This window comes from Leopardus geoffroyi, chromosome C2 (assembly GCF_018350155.1).
Source record: "Leopardus geoffroyi isolate Oge1 chromosome C2, O.geoffroyi_Oge1_pat1.0, whole genome shotgun sequence".
Lineage (NCBI taxonomy): Eukaryota > Metazoa > Chordata > Mammalia > Carnivora > Felidae > Leopardus > Leopardus geoffroyi.
In genome coordinates, this window is record NC_059333.1 from 51,210,001 (window position 1) to 51,230,228 (window position 20,228).

General features: G+C 34.9%; 1 pseudogene; it reads right to left on the reverse strand.

The window, feature by feature from the left end:
• Nucleotides 1-2,243: 2,243 nt before the first annotated feature.
• Nucleotides 2,244-20,228, reverse strand: part of LOC123610322 — a 110,138-nt pseudogene continuing 92,153 nt past the window's right edge.

Genomic DNA, 20,228 nt, shown 5'->3' on the forward strand with positions numbered 1-20,228 from the left:
ACATAATACCAAGACCTGTCACTATTTCTAGTTCTAGTCTTTTTTTTAAATATATATACACCAATGAAGATATACCAATTAATATATTCTTGAATATATACCAATGAAGAACATGTGACTTGACATTTTACAATTCAGGCAGAATAGCTGTTCTATCATCTTAAGTGATACTCAATGTCTTAGGGTTTCTTCTAAATGGCATTGGTATTATGCTTCTCTGTGCCTTAGGAGTCAAAGATGAGACGAAAAGCCACAAAACATTTATGGTAAACTAGCTTATGTCAGAAGATCCCTTAGAGACAACTGAATCTGTGACATGGGAAAGCTGATAATATGTAATCTCAGTATCTTTGTGATATATATATTTGGCATATATATATTTAACTTGATCTCCTACTGCCCCATACCCAAGCCTTCATTTTCAGAGAGTAAAGGAGTTAATAAAAACATATAGCAATATTTCAATATTCCCTGATACTTAATTCAGTATTTTTATAAAAAATATTTCCACACACATTTTAAAATGGCATCAACTTCAACAAGTCAATACATTTTATTGTGTTCACCTTACAGGGAAGTAAACGAAGATTCAGACAAATTAGAGAATTTAACCAAGATAACCTAGTGGCCTATAATAGCAAACTCACTCCTCACTTCATGTTGCAAATATCTTCAATATTTGTTTGTTTGCCTCCCTAGGGAAACAATAATATATACCATCCAAAATGAGAGACATAAAGATATATGAATTCCTTTCCTTTTTGGCATTCTTAAGAGTAACTTTTTAAAGCAATTTGAACTGTTACAGAGTCACCAAGAAGGCACAGCATTAATGAGGACAGCACTGACATAGAACATTTTGACAAAACATAATGAACTGCTCACTTTTTATAAGGAGAACAGAAAGCTGTGATAGTACCTCCAACTCAATGTCAAGCCCAGGCTTGTTGGGATTTTAACTGGATGAGGAAAAGTAATATAATGTGCAGAAATGTTAAACATCCATCAAGTTCCTGTTGGAAGTAAACATTTCAGAACAGCAAAGAAGTGTTTTAAGAAGCAGATAATCCTTGCAGACCATGGTGAGGTTTGCAAAGTATTAAAAAAGAGAATAAAATAGAACTGATTCCCCACTCCACCTCCTCCCTATATGAGCTCCTTATTGACGGCCATAGATTTAATTCAAACAAGTCAAATACTCCCTTACAGACTTTGGTGGAGAACTATTTTGTTCAAGCACCTTAAAATGAAAGCACAGGAGAGGTGATCTGATAACATGTTTGAAAGGCTGAGGACCATGCTTACAACAAAACCAGGCTGGGAATTATCTTATTATCCCCAAATGGCTTCAGGGAAAAAAAAAATGTCACTATCCCCCAAGAAATATTTTATAATTCAAATATGACTCCAGCAACAAGATAAGATTTTCAAGAATCTGAAAACACTTCTCACTAGCTATTGGGAAAATGAACAGCATTCAAGTGATTTCTGGGTCTTTTTGAATAGCATAATATTCACACCTATGAATGGTGAGGCCTATACTTTGGTTAAATTTAATTACATAAGTTTGCATAGACACAAAAATAGTACTAACAGATTTCCAAGAATACTATATAGCAAATAACGATCCACAGTATAGTGGGGAGAGTGGTAGGAACTTCTACATCTTTCTCAGCAGTTACCATGATTTTTTCCGTGTAAAAGTATTTATTTGTACAAATGTTTAGAATACAGAAAGAAAGTAAGGAAAGAAAAAAGACACCTCAACTCCAAAGTGACAGTGAATTAGGGCCTGCCCACAGCCAAGGGGAAGGCCACTCCAAAGTGTCCTGGCATGGAGTGCCCCACCCCCACCCCCGTGCCAACTACTCCACCTCAGTGTCCCCAGGCAAAAAACTGAGGGATCAGGGTGTGAAGATATTCCTGGCTGCTAGTGAGCATGCAAGGGAAGAAAGGGATGTCTATGTGGCCTCCCTGTGACCCAGAAGCCAAGATACACAGAGCAGGAGGCAGAGGCTCCCAATTCAGTTAGGGGCAGGAGCTGCATGTCTAGGAAGAACAAAAGGGGATTTCGGAGGTAGACTTTTTCATGGAGTTAAAAAACAGGCACATTATCCAACATCTCCCGGTGGCCAGAGTGGGGCAGAGTTGCCACCTGAGCTTACTGCTGCCAAAAGCAGACTAGCACAACTACCCGAGGTTCTCTGCACTTGCGAAAGAAGAGGAAAAGGTGGGCATGAAAAACAAGAGAGGAAGAGAACGACAGCCCTAGAGGTATGGAGGCAGTGGGGGTGGGGAGCATATCAAGAGGAGTTCTGGTTCCAGTAGATGGAAACTCTCTCCTTCCACAGGTCCAGAAACAAGCTGTGGCTCCAACTTCCTTCAGGAGGCTCAGACACGGATGGTGTGAGGTAGTACATATGGTAGCCACCATCACAGTTGTCACAGTGATCTCCAAGGTGCTGCACAGTGTCTCCAAGGTGCTGCACAGTGTCTCCAAGGTCCTGCAGATGTTGCAGCACTTGTGCTAGATGCACTGCCAGCAGCAGGTCTTCACAGCTGCCATCGTCACCAGGGTGAAGTTCAGGAAAGACAGGTGCTCTGAGTGGCCACAATCAGAACAAGACACCAGCTCCTTGGACTGCCCTGTCTTCTTGTTGATCTTTGAGTTCCCGAGGCAGAAGTCACCATAGTGTTGGGCAGGGCCAATCCGTCCAGACCCTTCTTGGATTTCTGCTCCTCTGATCTCAGAAAGCTGGGGTGGGTGGCTGTGAGTCTTCCTTATCCTCACCCTGCTCCTTAGCCAAGTGGGAGTGGTGACTGAGGCCTGGTCAGTTCTTGTAACAGTGTCCACAAATGTCACAGGCACAGGGCTTGTCCCGATCCCCAGGATGGAAGTGTCCAGATTTGTATAGGCACTGTCCACACCTCTACCCTTGGATTTCCCCCTTACCCAGACACCTGGGAATGTCTTCTTAACAGTCCTCATCATCAGGGTCATCCAGGAAGTCATCTGGTCCTAGAATCCACGTCCCTGCTCAACTGTCAGTCACAGGAAACTTACCCAGGCTGTCATTATCCTCTCTGGATCTAGAGCACCTCACTTCTCCAGGGGGTTGGTGCACAATAGAGCCTCTAAACTACTGCCGTCTTGAGAGATCAACCCCTTTTTCTTCAGGGTCTGGTGTGTGTCTGGTTTAATAGATGGTTAAAAAAAAAAGTCCGGATCCTCACAAGGGTGGAACCACTTCTTTTTCTGGTGGCACAGTACATATGGTAGCCATATGTAGGACAGGGTAGGAGTACAGGTACCCAGAGGCCAATCCTGGACCCTGGTGTCTCTTTCCCATCCAGAGATAACAGTTGCTCTGGAATACTCTAGGCTGTGAGTCCAAGAAAGGAAGGCACACACTGGGCTCAGCACAGAGGTGGATATTATATCTATGGCATTGCTCATGGCATCTTTGTAATTCTGGTCATCAAGAAGCTTCACCGCATTTGCCACCACAGCTGCTATCTTCCCTGCTCCTTTCTTTTAGGGCTTACCATGATTTTTAATTACTTATTTATTGTCTAGCTTTTCTAAAAAAAGACGCTGAACTGTGTCATTGTTGGTTCACTGCCATAATTTTAGTCCTTAACATCAAGTCAGACGCAAGATGGTTATATAATGCCTGACAGATAGGTAACTACTAAAGTAAGGAAGAGTAAAGCAAAAACAAACAAAAAACAACAAACATCCACACACAAAACAGAAAAAAATAAAACAAACAACAAAATAAATTTTAATAGGAGTAACTGTCAGTTTGCAGATCCAGTGTTTGCCTTCATTACATAATTATTCATGAATTTTATTGCCAGAAATTATAGTTAACCCATGACATTCCAGAAAACTAGCTGCCTATGTGAGAGGAGACAGATATGACACACAGCATGTTTTGTTTGAATTAAAAAAAATAATAATAAAATCTTGACATTTCACTTTTCATCTATAAAGTTCTGTATTTCTGGATTCTTTGGGGGAAAAAAAAACCAAACAGTATATCAAGCAATGCTAGTCCTAAATTATAACATGGCAATGACTGCTTGAACATGAGTTTTGGACTTCTGGTTTTCATATAATGTCTGTATAATACTATTTTACCTCCTTCATCTTACTTATTGCCTGACTCTTGGAAACATTTGACTTTATTACCTCCACTTATAAATAAGATTAATGGCACTTCAGAAGCTTGACTATCAGGCTTAATTGGGCAGAAAAAAAGTTTGGTAATAAAAATATAATTAATGAATTGTAAGTATCCTTGAATTATCTCTGAATAAATATAACAAAAGATATTTCTGTTAAAATAACTAAAGAAAGAAATTTGGTAAATATGTTATAGGAAATACAGTGTGTAATTACTATAAGCTTTGCAAAGAATTTAGTCATATGGATATAAAGAAGTTCAACAAGTCTGTCCTTCTTTTGGTTTATGGATAGACATTTTCACTTAATATTTAATTTGATTTAAATATACTATATATTTTTATTTAAACTAAAATAAACAAACAAATAAAAAAAGGAGTTCATCCATTTATTCCACCCACGAACCCTCATCTGTGGCAAACACCAATCTGTTTTCTGTACCTATGACTTTGGGTTTTGTTTGCATATTTTGTTTGTTTGTTTGTTTGTTTGTTTGTTTTGGATGTTTTGCTTCGTTTATTTTAGAATCCACATATAAGAGAAATCACAGTATTTTTGTTTATGTCTGACTTATTTCATTTAGCAAAATGCCCTTGAACTTAAGTGCTAAGAAGCAATTTAGATTGAAGCAAAGATCACTTCGGTAACACTACTGTATACAGTAATTATGTCTTTTGTCTCAATATATAACATATACATAGAAAATGCTATTTTATCCTCTGGCTATGTAAATAGTATGAGAAGCCTGAAAATATAAAGAAGTTGTAAAGTATCAAAAGCTTTCTAATTCTTGCTTATATATAATAATATATATTCATATATATATATTCATATATATAATAATATATATTCATCTGAGTATGATTCATCTTCAGTATATATTCATCTGAGTATGATTCAAGTGGTTCAAAAATTAACATAACACTGATCTTCTTGAAAATTATGCTGCTTTACACCTTAATGAAACTTAAACCATTTTAACAACTCTCTTGATATGAGATATCTGTAAAGAAGTGTTGTGAAGTGTGGGAAAAAAATTGAAAATATAAAATGCAGAAGAGATTAATTATGTCCACACACCCATTATTCCTCTCTTCCTCTCCAATACCTCTCCATTACACCCATCGCTAGAAGTTCAGGATAGGAGAAAACAGCTAAGTGAGGGTGGATGAGACATCCTAAAGAGGCCTGGAACCCACCTTTTTACAAACATCTAAATATTACTGAATTGCTTCAAAAATACTCAAAGGGGCATCACTGTTCAAGTTCCTTTCCTTTTTGACACCTTTACAGCTTGTATAGGAAATTTTAAAACTCATGGCACAAATATATCATTTTCATTAATCATGTTAGAAGTAACACACCTTATGACATTTTTCAATGAATAGGAGCAATCTGATAATACTCCTCTTGTGTCTGTGTAAGACACTCTGTCGATTTGCCAAATTGAGTTTGACATTTGCTTTATTTGTCTGAGTTATATATTCATGATAACCCCTTAGCATGTTTGAATCAAAGTATTATCTTTAAGGAAAGTTTTATAATGATAACCATAGACATTTTGAATAAGAAGGCTAGAAAAGAAAAGAAAATTACTTGTGACGAACCTGATTAGAAACATAATGCGAAATGAATTTAGAAATGACAGACCCCCCCAAAAAAAAACTTTTATATAAATCCAGGCTTCCGTATCAAGCATATTAGGAGATTTAAAATGAGACTGGGGATGCCTGGGTGGCTCATTCAGTGAAGCATCTGACTCTTGATTTCATCTCAGATCATGATCTCATGGTTCCTGCGATGGAGCCCCGTGTCAGGCTCTACGCTCACAGTGTGGATTCTCTCTCTTCCTCTCTCTCTCTCTACCTTTCTCTCTCTCTCTCTCTGTCTCTCAAAATAGATAAATAAACGTAAATAAAATAAAATAAAATAAAATAAAATAGTAAAATAAAATAAAATAGTAAAATAAAATAAAATAAAATAAAATAAAATAAAATAGACTGCATTTTATCACTATCATTGCAAACTATGCTGCTTGGCTTGTGGTATATACTTAGGTTGTTGTAAAATGTCATTTGATTTATGTTTTACCACTGCTAACATGTAGAAAAATGGAGAAATGAAAGATAATTTCCACATAGTGATAATGAAATTAAAGAAGAAACAATGCTGGAAAGTTAGAGTATTATTAACTTCAAATTTGCCTTCACACACAGTTGTATGAAGAAAAGCCAACATGCATTTTAGCAGGATAGATATGAATGGGACTAGATAGAGTCTGAGACATACTGTCTGATAATTTATCTTGCCTTGGCCCACCTCTCCATTCCTATGTTGCTATCAGAGCTCAGGTCATTATTACCTATATCCTGGGATATTTTAATATCTTTCAACTGATCTCACCTCCAGCCACTTCCTGACTTAGTTCATTTCTCACACATTGCTAGACTCAACACCCTGAGACACATTTGTGTTCATGGCTCATCTCAGCTGAAATATTCCAGGGGCTTCACTTTCCTACAACTTAGAATTGAAACACTTAAGCTGAATCAACTGTTTCAAAACAGTGATACAAACCTACTTGTTCATCGATATTGCCCAGTATTCCAAAGACTTCACTTTTCAGGCAAATCAAACTAATCACTATAGTGCAATCACTCTTCCATTGATTACTGGAATGGCTTTCTCTCCATCAAGATATGTGCAAATCCTACACATCTCTCAGAGACTATTTAAAGTGCCAACTCACCTCTTAAGTGTTCCTAGAATTCACACGTGTTCTGGAAGCAAACTTTCCCTCCTGTGAATGCAGCTAAAATTCTGCCTGTCATTATTTGATAAAAGTGTTTTATTCCTTAAAATCTGTTTAGTTAACAAATATTTATCAACAACCATGGGAGTGTTTATTTACTTGAACTATTGTTATATGTAAGCAAAAACAAAAACAATACAAAAACATTTATGCAAAGCATCTAACAGTATACACCCTATTTTAATAGGTACTTAGTCAAGAGCATTTTCCTTCCATCATCTTTCCCTACTTTATGGTCCATGACTGGTCTATCACTATAAATTTCCACAGCAGTTAATCTATTACCTTCTATGTAATGAATGCTCCATAAATATTTGTTGAACTACAAGGTAATTTTTTTTAGCTCTTTCTTCATTTCTTTAAAAACTGTCACATTACTTGTACTAAATGTTAAATATGGTTCATTTTCTGAAAACGTCCATTTTCATGGACATAAACCTGGTTATGCTATAATGCACAACTAATAATACTTTTGCTTTCTAAGCTTAAAGAGCCATTACAAATATTTATAATTATTTAATTAGCTTTGGTAATCAGAATAAATATTTCCAAGGAACAAATTAAGAATATTATCTTCCTTTCAAAAGAGAAAATATCAAAGCTGAAAGTGTCACAAGTACCTGATAATAGAAACTGTCTATTATACTTAACAAGGCAGATCTTTCATGTTTACATTCTATAGCCTTGCATTGTACAAACCAATTAGCCAGGCAAAATGAGGTGTATATGTCATTCTGAAATAAGAAGTAGGTAGGGGTCTGGGACTTCAAAGAGAAAGAAAGTGATTCACAGGAAGATTAAAAAGAGGAAATCTTTGTTAAACAATTGTTAGCTGGGCCTAACAGAAACAATGGAACAAGAATTTTAACAAAAAGACTTTGCTAAATTCCTCCCTGTCTACTACACCTACTTCATATTATAATGTAAGTCTCTATGGTGATAGCTCCCTTTCTGGAGCAGATACTCCATCTAAATTATTTTAGCCAGTTGGGGGAAGGTCAAAATTTCTTCATGAATCTTTTGGGCCTTGATAATTTTCAGCTCAAAATAATTTGCATGCCAAAGTGACATATCTTGGGACAATTCATTCTGAACCCCTGCACATATAACTATAAATAAATTACAATCAGTAACTCAGCATATAAAATCATTACCTTTCATGATATATGAAATTGAATGAAAAATTTAATGAATGACCAAGTGTTTTTTCTACACAGAATATATGTAACAAATCAATATTCAAGTATGATAGATAATGTCAACATAGAGCAAAATATACAAGTATAAAGAAATGCACCATTAAAATGTATACATAAACCACTGATATCCTTGTGCAAAGCTAAAACTGTGATGTTTTACAAAATAGCATTCTAATAATTGGGTAAGAATCAAGTATATTTTGAGAGAACAGATAAAAGACACAATAGAAAGAATATGGTTGTTTTCTCCAACATTCAACAAACACATACTTGGGTATATCACCTCCTAATCTATTTTCACACTATTTTATGGAACATATGATGTGTTTGGAAATATTTGGTTGTTTTAAATGATATGCAAAATGTATAAACATATCTCATCTTCCAAGGAATTTATAAATTAGCACACACATGAAGCAGATGGTATTATATAATATTTAAACACTGTACTAGGTTATACAGATTATATTGTTAATTAGTTTTGAGAAAGTTCAGAAAACAATTTTTGGATTAGTTCTGTGCATTTGACTGATTAAATTATTTTGAAAGCTTACAATGACTATTCATGTTGTGTTTTCTAGGACATTCCTATCAAACTTTTTGTTTGAAAAACTGTCTATCCTATATCTACTAAAAATTAATTATAGGATATATTAAAAATGAATAAATTATATATATTTTTATTACCAAATTTTTTACACTCAATTTTTTAAAAAATAAGGACTTTGGGGCGCCTGGGTGGCGCAGTCGGTTAAGTGTCCGACTTCAGCCAGGTCACGATCTCGCAGTCCGTGAGTTCGAGCCCGCGTCAGGCTCTGGGCTGATGGCTCAGAGCCTGGAGCCTGTTTCCGATTCTGTGTCTCCCTCTCTCTCTGCCCCTCCCCCGTTCATGCTCTGTCTCTCTCTGTCCCAAAAAATAAATAAACGTTGAAAAAAAATTAAAAAAAAAATAATAAGGACTTTGATTTTGACCTGAAAAGTACCCAGAAGTCCCTCCATCTTGGATGCATCAGAGGACTGAGGCTGTAGGGAAAAATGCTACCTGGAAATCTAGAGTAATAGACACATCCAGAAACACTACAGAGACACTGTAACACAAATAAAGAATGCCTTTGATGGACTCATCACTAGACTCAACAAGGCCAAAGAAAGAATCAGTAAGCTTAAAGTTAGATCAATAAAAACTTGCCAAACTGAAAAGCAAAAAGAATTAACACTAATTCTTAAACAATCTCATCCAGAATATTAAAGATGAAAAAATCTTCCCAAGTAATTTAATGATGCTAGTAGCTCCCTGATATCAAAACCAGGCAAATAAAATATAAAAGAAAGAAAGAAAGAAAGAAAGAAAGAAAGAAAGAAAGAAAGGGAAAGGAAAGGAAAGGAAAGAAGGAAGGAAGGAAGGAAGGAAGGAAGGAAGGAAGGAAGGAAGGAAGGAAGAAAGAAAGAAAGAAAGAAAGAAAGAAAAAAGAGAGAGAAGGAGGAAGAAAGAAAATGCTAGGGCACTATCTCTCATAAACATAGACACAAAAATTCTCAACAAAATGTAAGCAAACCCAACCTAAAATGTATAAAAAATAATTATACAACATGACAAAGTGAAATTTATTATAAGCATGCAAGGCTTGTTCAATATCTGAAAATAAATCAATGCAATCCTACCCTATCAACATCTTGATCCAGATCTCAAAGTTCTGTGTTCAAGCCCTACATTAGGCTCAGTGCTGGGTGTGAAGCCTACTTTAAAAAAGAAAAAAAAAATGCCCAAAAAACTAGGAATTAAGGGAATATCCACAACCTAATAAAGAATATCTACAGAAAACCTAGGCTGATATTGAATTTAATGGTGTATGACTGAATGATATCCTCTAAAGATTGAGGACAAAACAAGAATGCCTGCTCTCACCAATCTTATTCCACAAAGTACTAGAATTTCCAGCCACAGAAGTAAAGCTAAAGAAATAGGAGCCATGGCGATAGGACCGGAAAAACAAACAAACAAACAAAACCAAACTTTGTATTTGCAGATGGTGTCATTGTGTACATAAAAAATTAATAATAAAAAAAGCTCCTAGAAGTAGTAAGTTCAGCTAAATTGCAGCATATAAAAGGGACACAGAACATAAATGATAAAATGTTATTTATAATCATGCCAAAGAAAAGAAATACTTAAGTTTATACTTGGTAGAACATGTTTAGAGTCTTTATGTGTGAATTACAAAATGTTAATAAAAGAAATCAACAAGACCTAAGTAAAAGGAGAATAAACCATGTCTGTGTATGGAAAGATTCAACATAGGAAAAGTGACAGTTCTTTCCAGATTGACTATAGGTTTAATCCAATACACACCAGAATTCCACAAGATTTTTGTATCCATTTATAAGCTTATTTTACAATTTATGTGGAAAGGCACAGGATCTGTAATAATTAAATAATAAATAAATAATATATATAATAAATAAAATAATAAATAAATAAAAAGAAAGTAAAAAGAGTCTCTATCTGAAATTAAAGCTTACTTTATAGGTATAGCAATTGAGACAATAAGATATTGGTGAAGGATTAGGTACACAGATCAATGGAAAATAATAACACAAAAAAGACTCACACAAATAAACTCAGCTGAGTTTTCACAAACTAATAAAAGTAATTTAATGGAGGAAGGTTAGCCTTTTCAACAAATTGTATTGGAACAACTGGGTATTCATAGGCAAAAAACAAAAACAACAACAAAAAATAAATAAAACCCTCAACCTAAATCTTGCATCTTATACAAAATGTACTCAAATGAGTAATGAAGATAAATACAAAATGTACAACTATAAATAATAAATGATGATAAATCACTGGCATATGGCAAAAGTTTTTAAATTTGACATCAAATGCACAATCCATAAAATGAAAACCTGATAAATTAGACCTCATGAAAAGTATAAAGTTTTGCTTTACAGAAATCCATGTAAAGTGGAAGAAAATATTTGCAAGTTACAAATCTGACAAAGAACCAGAAGCCAGAATATATAAAGAAGCCTCAAAACTACACAGCTAAAAAATAACCCAATTAGAAAATGAGCAAAAGATAAGAACAGACTTTTCACTAAAGAGTTTATACAAATGGCAAGTAAACACATAAAAAGGTGTATGACATCATTAGCCATTGGGAAATGCAAATTAAAACCACAGAGGATATCAAAACACACCCATCAGAATGGCCAAATAAAAAGTAATGACAACACCAAATACTATCTAGGATGTGGAGAAAGTGGATCATTCATACATTGTCAGTAGGAATATAAAATATAAAGCCTGAAAATTTTACATTGTGAAAAACAGTTTGGCAGTTTCTGAGAAAACTAAACATGTAATTACAACACGACCCAGCAATCTCACTCTTGGACATTTATCCTAGAAAAAGCTTATGTTCACACAAAAATGTATACATAAATGTTTTTAGTAGTTTTGTTTGTAACTAAAACTATAATCAGCTCAGATGACTTCAATAGCTGAATATTAAATAAACTGTGGCTCACACATACCATAGAATATCACTCAGCAATGAAAAATAATTGTCTAGTGATACACGCAGCTTGGATGAATCTGCAGAGTATTATAGTGAATGAACACATCATTCACTAACACACCAGTTTCATGAAGGAGTTTGATGTTGGGTCTCTCATCTTCAAGTCCAAGTTGAAATATGAATGTCTTTTAATCCATAAAATGAATGCACATGTAAAAGGCTACAGAACTTAAAATTATGCTTTCCATTATCATTTTCACTCACATTGGATATTAAAATTCATATGAATAAAAACTTTAAGTCAACTATTTTAGAAAGTCTTGCTATTCAAAGTATGGTCATAGGATTAACTGCACTGGCATCACCTGAGAGCTTGCTAAAAATGCAGAAACTCAATCAAACTTAATCAAACTTAATCAAAATCTTCATTTTTCAAGATCTTTCTCTGTATGTAAACTTTTGAACATCATTGTTCTGGAGTAATGGATAGCTACACAGTGGGTAATTGTGCAGTATAATTGCAAGGTCTTTCCTATACATTGTTATGTCCTGAATATATGGGAGTTGAGCTACCATATAAATGTCATATCCTAGCACATCAAAGGATATAATCAACAGAATGAAAAGGCACCCTATAGAATGAGAGAAAATATTTATAATTCACATATTTGATAAAGGGTTAATATCTGGAATAAAGAACACCTACAACTCAACAACTAAAAAATCAAATAACCTGATTAAAAAATGGTCAAAGGACTTGAATTGACATTTATCCACAGATGATTTACAAATGACTGATATGCACATGAAAAGATAATCATAATCATTAATCATTAGGGAAATCAAAACCACAATGAAATATCATCTCATGCCCATCAATATGGTTACTGAAAGGAAGGGAAGGGGAGGGGAAGGCAAAGAGGAAGGGAAGGGAAAGAAGGGAAGGGGAAGGGAAGGGAGAAAGGGAGGGAGAGAGAGAGGGTGGGGGAGAGAGGAAGGGAGGAAGGAAGGAAGGAAGGAAGGAAGGAAGGAAGGAAGGAAGGAAGGAAGAGAGAGAGAGAGAGAGAGAGAGAGAGAAAGAAGGATAAAAGGAAAAATAAGTTTTGGCAGGGATGTGAAGAAATCCGAACCCTTGTGCACTGTTGGTGGGATTGTAAAATGTTGCAACTGCTATAGAAAACAATATGGAGATTCCTCAAAAACGTAAAAATAGAGCTACAATATGCTTAAGCAATTCCACCTTTGGGTATACATCCAAAAGAATTCGAAACAAAATCTCAAAGAGATATTAACATTCTCAAGTTCACTGCAACATTATTCACAATAGTCAAGACATAAAAACAACCTAAATAGTCATTAGCAGATTAATGGATAAAGAAAATGTGGTAATACATACCATGGAATGTTACTCAGCTTTAAAAAAAGAGGAAGAAAATATGAATGAACTTGAAAGATATTATGCCAAGTGAAATAAACCAGTCACAGAGGAACACACACTGCATGATTTCACTTATGTAAGGTATCTAAAATAGTCAAATTCATAGAGGGGATATGGAAGGGGGAGAAAAGGGAGCTGCTACTCAGTAAACATTAAGTTTCAATTATTCAAGGCAAAAAAGTTCTGAAGATTTATTTCATAATAACATGAATATACTTAGCACTACTGAGTCATACAGTTAAAACTGGTTAATATAGTAAACTTTACATTTTTTTAACACACACAGGTACACATACAGCCAAACCTATCTCAGAATAATTCTGCATAACATTTGTTATCCCAAAAAGAGAAAAACAAAACAAAAAACAAAAAAGATACAAGAGAAAAATAAAACTGTAACATACCCTCCAAAATCTGACTCCAACCAATCTTGCCTACTGTATCCCCCAATATTTATGTATTAACATTTCATTTTAGCCAATATATAACATACCCTCCAAAAATGTGATGACCCCAACCAATCTTGCCTACTTTATCCACCCCCCATATTTATGTATTAACCTTTCATTTTAGCCAATTTTTTAGCCAATATCATTTAGCCAAAATATATAACCACACTGAATTCCTTCAGCATAACAGACACAATGACTCACAACTCAACTAGATCTTGTTCATTGCCTCCATCATAACACTTCTCTTACCAAAAAATATAATAAATCATTGTGCCTGAATTAGTGGGATCAGATCTTGTTAATCATTATATGCCCAACATTTAGCCCAAAGTATGGAATATGCTAGGCTTTCAATGCTCTCTCCATTTAAAATACACACACACACACACACACACACACACACACACACACACTCCAAATTCTTTACCCAGTGAAATCTTTTTTTTTTTTTTTTTAACAGCTCAGTTGAATCTAATCTTCTTCCCTAATGGTTTTGGCCCATAGCTGTTTCTCATTTCTCTGAATTCTATTATTGTGACATTATTTTCAAGCTGGTATTACTATTTAAATGTTTATTTCTCTACAGCTTCTCTTTAAAAAGAAATGGTCAGACAGTATTTATAATTCTTTGTTTTCTTGGGTATTAATAAATACTATGAACCAATTAATTTTTGATATACAGTGACTTATATGGATTTTGATATAGAATTAAAGATTTTCAGTTTAATTTTTAGTTGGTTAATTATTTGATTCATTGAAAAAATCTTTCTGATATTTGTCTCTATAATGCAGCAATTTCCCAGGAATTTATTTTGGAATAAATTCATTGAAATGGTCTATTTATGGGTTCACTGAAACTTTGCTCTAATTCAGAACCCAGAGTATTATAGCCATTATATTTTTGTTAGGCTTTTATAAAGTTAAGAAGCACTGCTCAGAGATGCAATTTTCTAAATAGCCTCTGATGCTCTGATAGCGGTCTATTTTCCAAGAACACACCCCAAGTAAGGAATTATTATCAGGAAAATGAACAACAAAATATGACAATTTATTGTCCCTCAGCCCCAAAAGCATAAAATATTTACTCAATAAAATGGGCAAATTGGTATAAAAAGTCCACATCACTGAGATGAAATATCAAAGCTAAAATGGTTCAATATTGTAACAGCATTTATATGAGGACAAGGCTTGGATGGATAAACTAAATTTATAGCTTTGCCCTTTTCCTGTTTTTGCATGGTTAATTCTTGTCAATATTGAATTATGTAGGCTATTGTACTTAATTAATGTGAGGATAAGCTCATCATTGTTTCCATGAATAAACCCAGTTAGAATGGTGATTTTCTGACATGAGTTTAATATATGCTGATTACAGTAACATTTCCATAATGGTTTTTAAAAATCACTGATAATAATTGTAAAATATTTTATTATGAGTTGCTTTTTAAATCATGAGCAAATATTTGTTTGAATCATGAGAAAGTATATTAATAAAGTACAAAATTTGTTATGCACTAGGGCAAGTTAGATTTCCACGTACTCATAACTGAAATAATCAGCATTTTATCACCGCCATCCTTGCTGCTTAAAGTACGGCCTTTGGACTATAGACAGTAATATTACTTGGAAGCTTTTAAAGATTATTAACTTCAGGTCCTATCCCAGCCTACTGAATTCTAACAAAATTTTCAGATAATATGCATTTACATTAAATTTTGAAAATATCTTATTATCATCATCATCATTTTCATTGCCATCATAAGAATCCCTCTAACTGGCACCTTGGAGCTTCAATGTGTGTTTAAAAAAATGTTTATTTTTGTTTTGCATCCATGATATCACTCAATGTGGTCCAGTGTGCACAGCATTAATGTGTGTCACCTATATGATGAAATGTCATTTTACTCATAAATATCCCACTGGCCACAGCTTCTCCAACTTAAAGTATGTATCAGTTTGTCAGACTGCAGATTTTGAACAGTAGGTCATGAATGGACCTGATTCTGACTCATTTTCTATGTTTTAATAGATCCAATATAATCTACCTGATATAAGGTACCAGACTGGATCCCCCACTGCAGAAGAATTCTTTCAAAGTTTAATGTTACCCTGAACTGTATATTGGGCAGACATTTAGCAATACATTAAACCAGTCAGACTCCGTGACAGGTAGTCTGTATTACTGAGCTCATGAGGAAGTTCCATCTCTGCTACTATGACCACTTTCCACTTCGCACACAGAGTCCACTGAGAAAGTACCAATGTGTCCGGGTAATGTTGATTGCATAATTGATGATAGCATCATCTGCACAGAATTCAGTAATTTATAATTTACTTTAGACATAAACATTGTCACTCTTTGCCAATTTGAAAGATTCATCTACACATATCTTCCTCTGACCAACCTGTTACCAATTCCCGTCTTACAATTTTCAAATCCATGATCATATGGCAAAATTATTAGCCACTGTCTATACTATGTATATAGCCACTGTCTATAACTACCACTGTATAGTTATATTTATAACTATACATCTGGTCCTTTCTATACCCATATGAAGTGACAACCAAATATATTGCATGAAACTCTGTTTATGGGAAGGATGCTCTTGCCCAAAATCTTTAAGGACTGTACTTGGAAGTGATTATATTATGTTGGCAATCTAGATCTGACTGGTATCACAAGACTGAACAAAGCCTGTGTTAGAGAAAATAATGGTCCCAAAGAGGTCTGTCCACTTACTAACACGTGGTATCTTTGAATATATTGTTGCATGGCAAGACAGAATTAAAGTTGCAGATAGAATTATGTTTGCTGATCAGCTAACCTTGAGGAGAGGAAAGTACCTTTGATATTCCAGGTGGGCTCAATGAAATCACAATGTAATCCTTTTGGGGCGCCTGGGTGGCGCAGTCGGTTAAGCGTCCGACTTCAGCCAGGTCACGATCTCGCGGTCCGTGAGCTCGAGCCCCGCGTCGGGCTCTGGGCTGATGGCTCAGAGCCTGGAGCCTGTTTCCGATTCTGTGTCTCCTTCTCTCTCTGCCCCTCCCCCGTTCATGCTCTGTCTCTCTCTGTCCCCAAAATAAATAAACGTTGAAAAAAAAAATTAAAAAAAAAAAAAAGAAATCACAATGTAATCCTTTTGAGAGAAAAGTTAGGCAGGACCATCAGAGTCAGGAAGAGATTTGAAGACACAATGCTGCTTTTCTGGCTTTGAAGGAGCAGTAGGGGCCATGAAACCTCTAGGACCTAGCAAAGGCAAAGAAACACCATCTTGCCTAGATCCTCCAAAAGGAATGCAGCCCTCCCTGGTGACACCTTGATTTCTAGCCCAGTGAGAACCATTTGAACTGTAATATAATATTTCTGTGTTGTTTAATGCCACTAAGCAGTAGGAAACTAATACACCATCTCTTTTTCTGTTACCTGATCATAGCAAACTTCCCACAAGGATATAAAAATCAGTTGAAGGAGGAATGACAATGTGGTAGAAATAGTTACTGTGGATATATGAGAAACTTGCTCATGTAATTGACTTGAGTTATCATAACCACTCAGGTCCAATATTAAATATACCACTTCCTCTTTAAGATTGTGCACCACTATTTTCACTGAAATTTATCACTTTGTGGACTATAAAAAATTCAGTTATTTAAGGGCAAATCAAGTGTCCTGGTTATTTGGTATTCCATGGTTAATAATCAGTTTCTAACAATGCCAAATAGCAAAACAAGAGGTATTACCAAGGAATTATATTTAATTGTGAAATAAGACATGCATGCCATTTAACACCCCGATGTGTCCAGCTGTAACTCTTACTAGGACTTTTCAGAACTTGAGACAACAAAATACCTGCTATTTTAGCAGAGCAATAGCGAGAAACATAACAGAAACCACCAAACACATATTTGACTCTATGAAGCACAGCATTTTACCCAGTATTGCCAAATCTGGACAACTTTAATTGTTCTAACACTTGAGCAAGAGCTAATGAATTAGGGGATACACTAAGTGGGTGAAGTGGTCTCATAAGAAACTCCTTTCCTTATACACTTACATGTAATATTACATATTGAGAGAAAGACTGCACATGTCATTTATAGAGGTCATTAAGTACTTTTTGTTTTTATTACATTTATTCATCATAATAATTTTTTACAGTTACTAATATAAGGAAATAGTTGAGAAGAGGGCATGATGGGACAGCAATAAAATTGCAGTTATATGTACATGGAAATACTAATTGTTCATCTTTATAAATATTTTTTTTTCAATGTTTATTTATTTTGGGGACAGAGAGAGACAGAGCATGAACGGGGGAGGGGCAGAGAGAGAGGGAGACACAGAATCGGAAACAGGCTCCAGGCTCTGAGCCATCAGCCCAGAGCCCGACGCGGGGCTCGAACTCACGGACCGCGAGATTGTGACCTGGCTGAAGTCGGACGCAACCGACTGCGCCACCCAGGCGCCCCTAACTGTTCATCTTTAAAAACGTCCATAAACAAATTTCAGTTTCTGTTTTCAAAGCAGTATCTGTGCCCGCCCCTCCCCCCCCCCCAAAAAAAAAGAAAAGGAAAGGAAAGGAAAGGAAAGGAAAGGAAAGGAAAGGAAAGGAAAGGAAAGGAAAAGAATACACATATGCCCTGGTTTTCTAAACATTTGTTTAGTTAAAATAACATTTTAAAAAACAAGATACATATTTTACAAAAGGCAACAAGTTTTTATCAGAAAGCTAATCAAAACACTCTTTATAGGAAACTAAGTGGAAAAGAAAGTAAAAATCTGTAAACTATTTAGACAATTCCCTATGATACATTTCAGAGTTCAGAAAAGGGTAAGCAAAGAAAAAAAAGTAAGTAATATTTTGATATCACCTGGTATGTTTTGAATACTAGTATAATAATGATGAATTATTTGTTATGAGTAAAAAAAATACATATTTTTAATATGGTACTGCTTTGAAATTAGACTCCACTTGCTTTACTCAGGTGTTTTGTGTCTAGAGTGTGTAGTCTAATTTTGAATAGGTACCCTCAAGAGCAATACTGCACTTCTTTTTTTTTAATGTTTTATTTTTTTAAGTAATCTCTCCACCCAACGTGGGGATCGAACTCAAGACCCCTAGATTAAGAGTCACATGCTTTATCAACTGAGCCAGCTAGGCATCCCTCCCCATAAGATTACCCTTCCTAAATGTTTGCCATGACATTAAAAAATGGTTTCAATAAATTATAAATACTATTAAGTATAAACTATTGAATAATTTATGAGTGAGAAATCTTTGCTTTTACACCTTATTTTTAACTCATTATATCCATACCAAAAGCTTCAAATGAGTATTTGCTTATTTATAAAGATTTAGACCAAGAGCTCTTGAAGAAAACCATTTGTTTCACACCACAGCAATCTTTCATCTTGAAGTTATTTAGCCGACTTAATGCAAATCATAATAATGATCAGATACTTTAAAAGTCTGAATGCAGCAGGATTAAAAACAATCCTGCAAATCTTTTGTAACTGGAAAGAGGAGATCAGTGACCACAATTCAAAGAAAAGTTTAGTGGATTGCAACATTAGAGAAAAACACATTTTCTGCAAGGGATTATGAATAGTTTAATGAGAGTGAAATGCATGATTATGGTGTACAGCATGGTGGAATTCAATGGAAAATACCAAAAAGGGATCTATAGTAACTTTCTAGTTTAGGGAGAAAATACAATACAGTGAAGGGGTGATGTCAAAGATAAAACATAACCAAAAGTGATTAACTAGGACTTTTTTGCCTTTCCCACATGAGAGCCTTTGGCAAAGAATAAGCTGTGCAGCTGACAGCAGGCTGGATATAAAGAGATTACAGCTCAGACAAGAAAAGAAGCTGAATTCAATGTTCCTTAAATTTAAGACATGTGGATGAGTACACAGTAACGGAAAGAAGTTTAGTACCAAAGAAGACATCCAAATGGCTAATAAATGTACAATGTACTCAACAGCAGTAATCACTGGAATGCAAAATGCAACCACTTCATAATAAACCAGAAAGGGTTAATGGAAAAGAAAACACATAATATTAAAGAAGTTTTAGGTCTCATGGAATGTTTATATATGTCTAGAAAAAAATGTCTATTTATACAATAACTTTAGAAAATGTCACTAAAGTTGGATATATATATATATATATATATATATATATATATATATATACACACACACACACACACACACATACACACATACTTTGCTCAGCAAATGCTTTCTGAGGAATATACCTGTACTGTTTGCTAAGTAAAGCTGCCCAAAAAAGTAACACAGACTAGGCTTAAATGACAAAAATATTTTTTTCCTCCCAGTTATAGAGGCTAGAAATCCAAGACAGAGGTTTTGATAGAGTTGATTTCTACTGAGAGCCATGAAGAAACATCTATTAGGACTCAGCCTGGCATGTAGATGTGATCTTCTCCCTGTGTCTTCACTCTGTCTTCCCTGTGTCTGTCCAGATTTCTTCTTCTTATAAAGACACCATTTATATTGGATTAGGATTTATTCATATGCCCTCATGTTAACCTAATTACCTCTTTAAGACCCTATCTCCAAATAGTCATACTCTAACACACTGCGT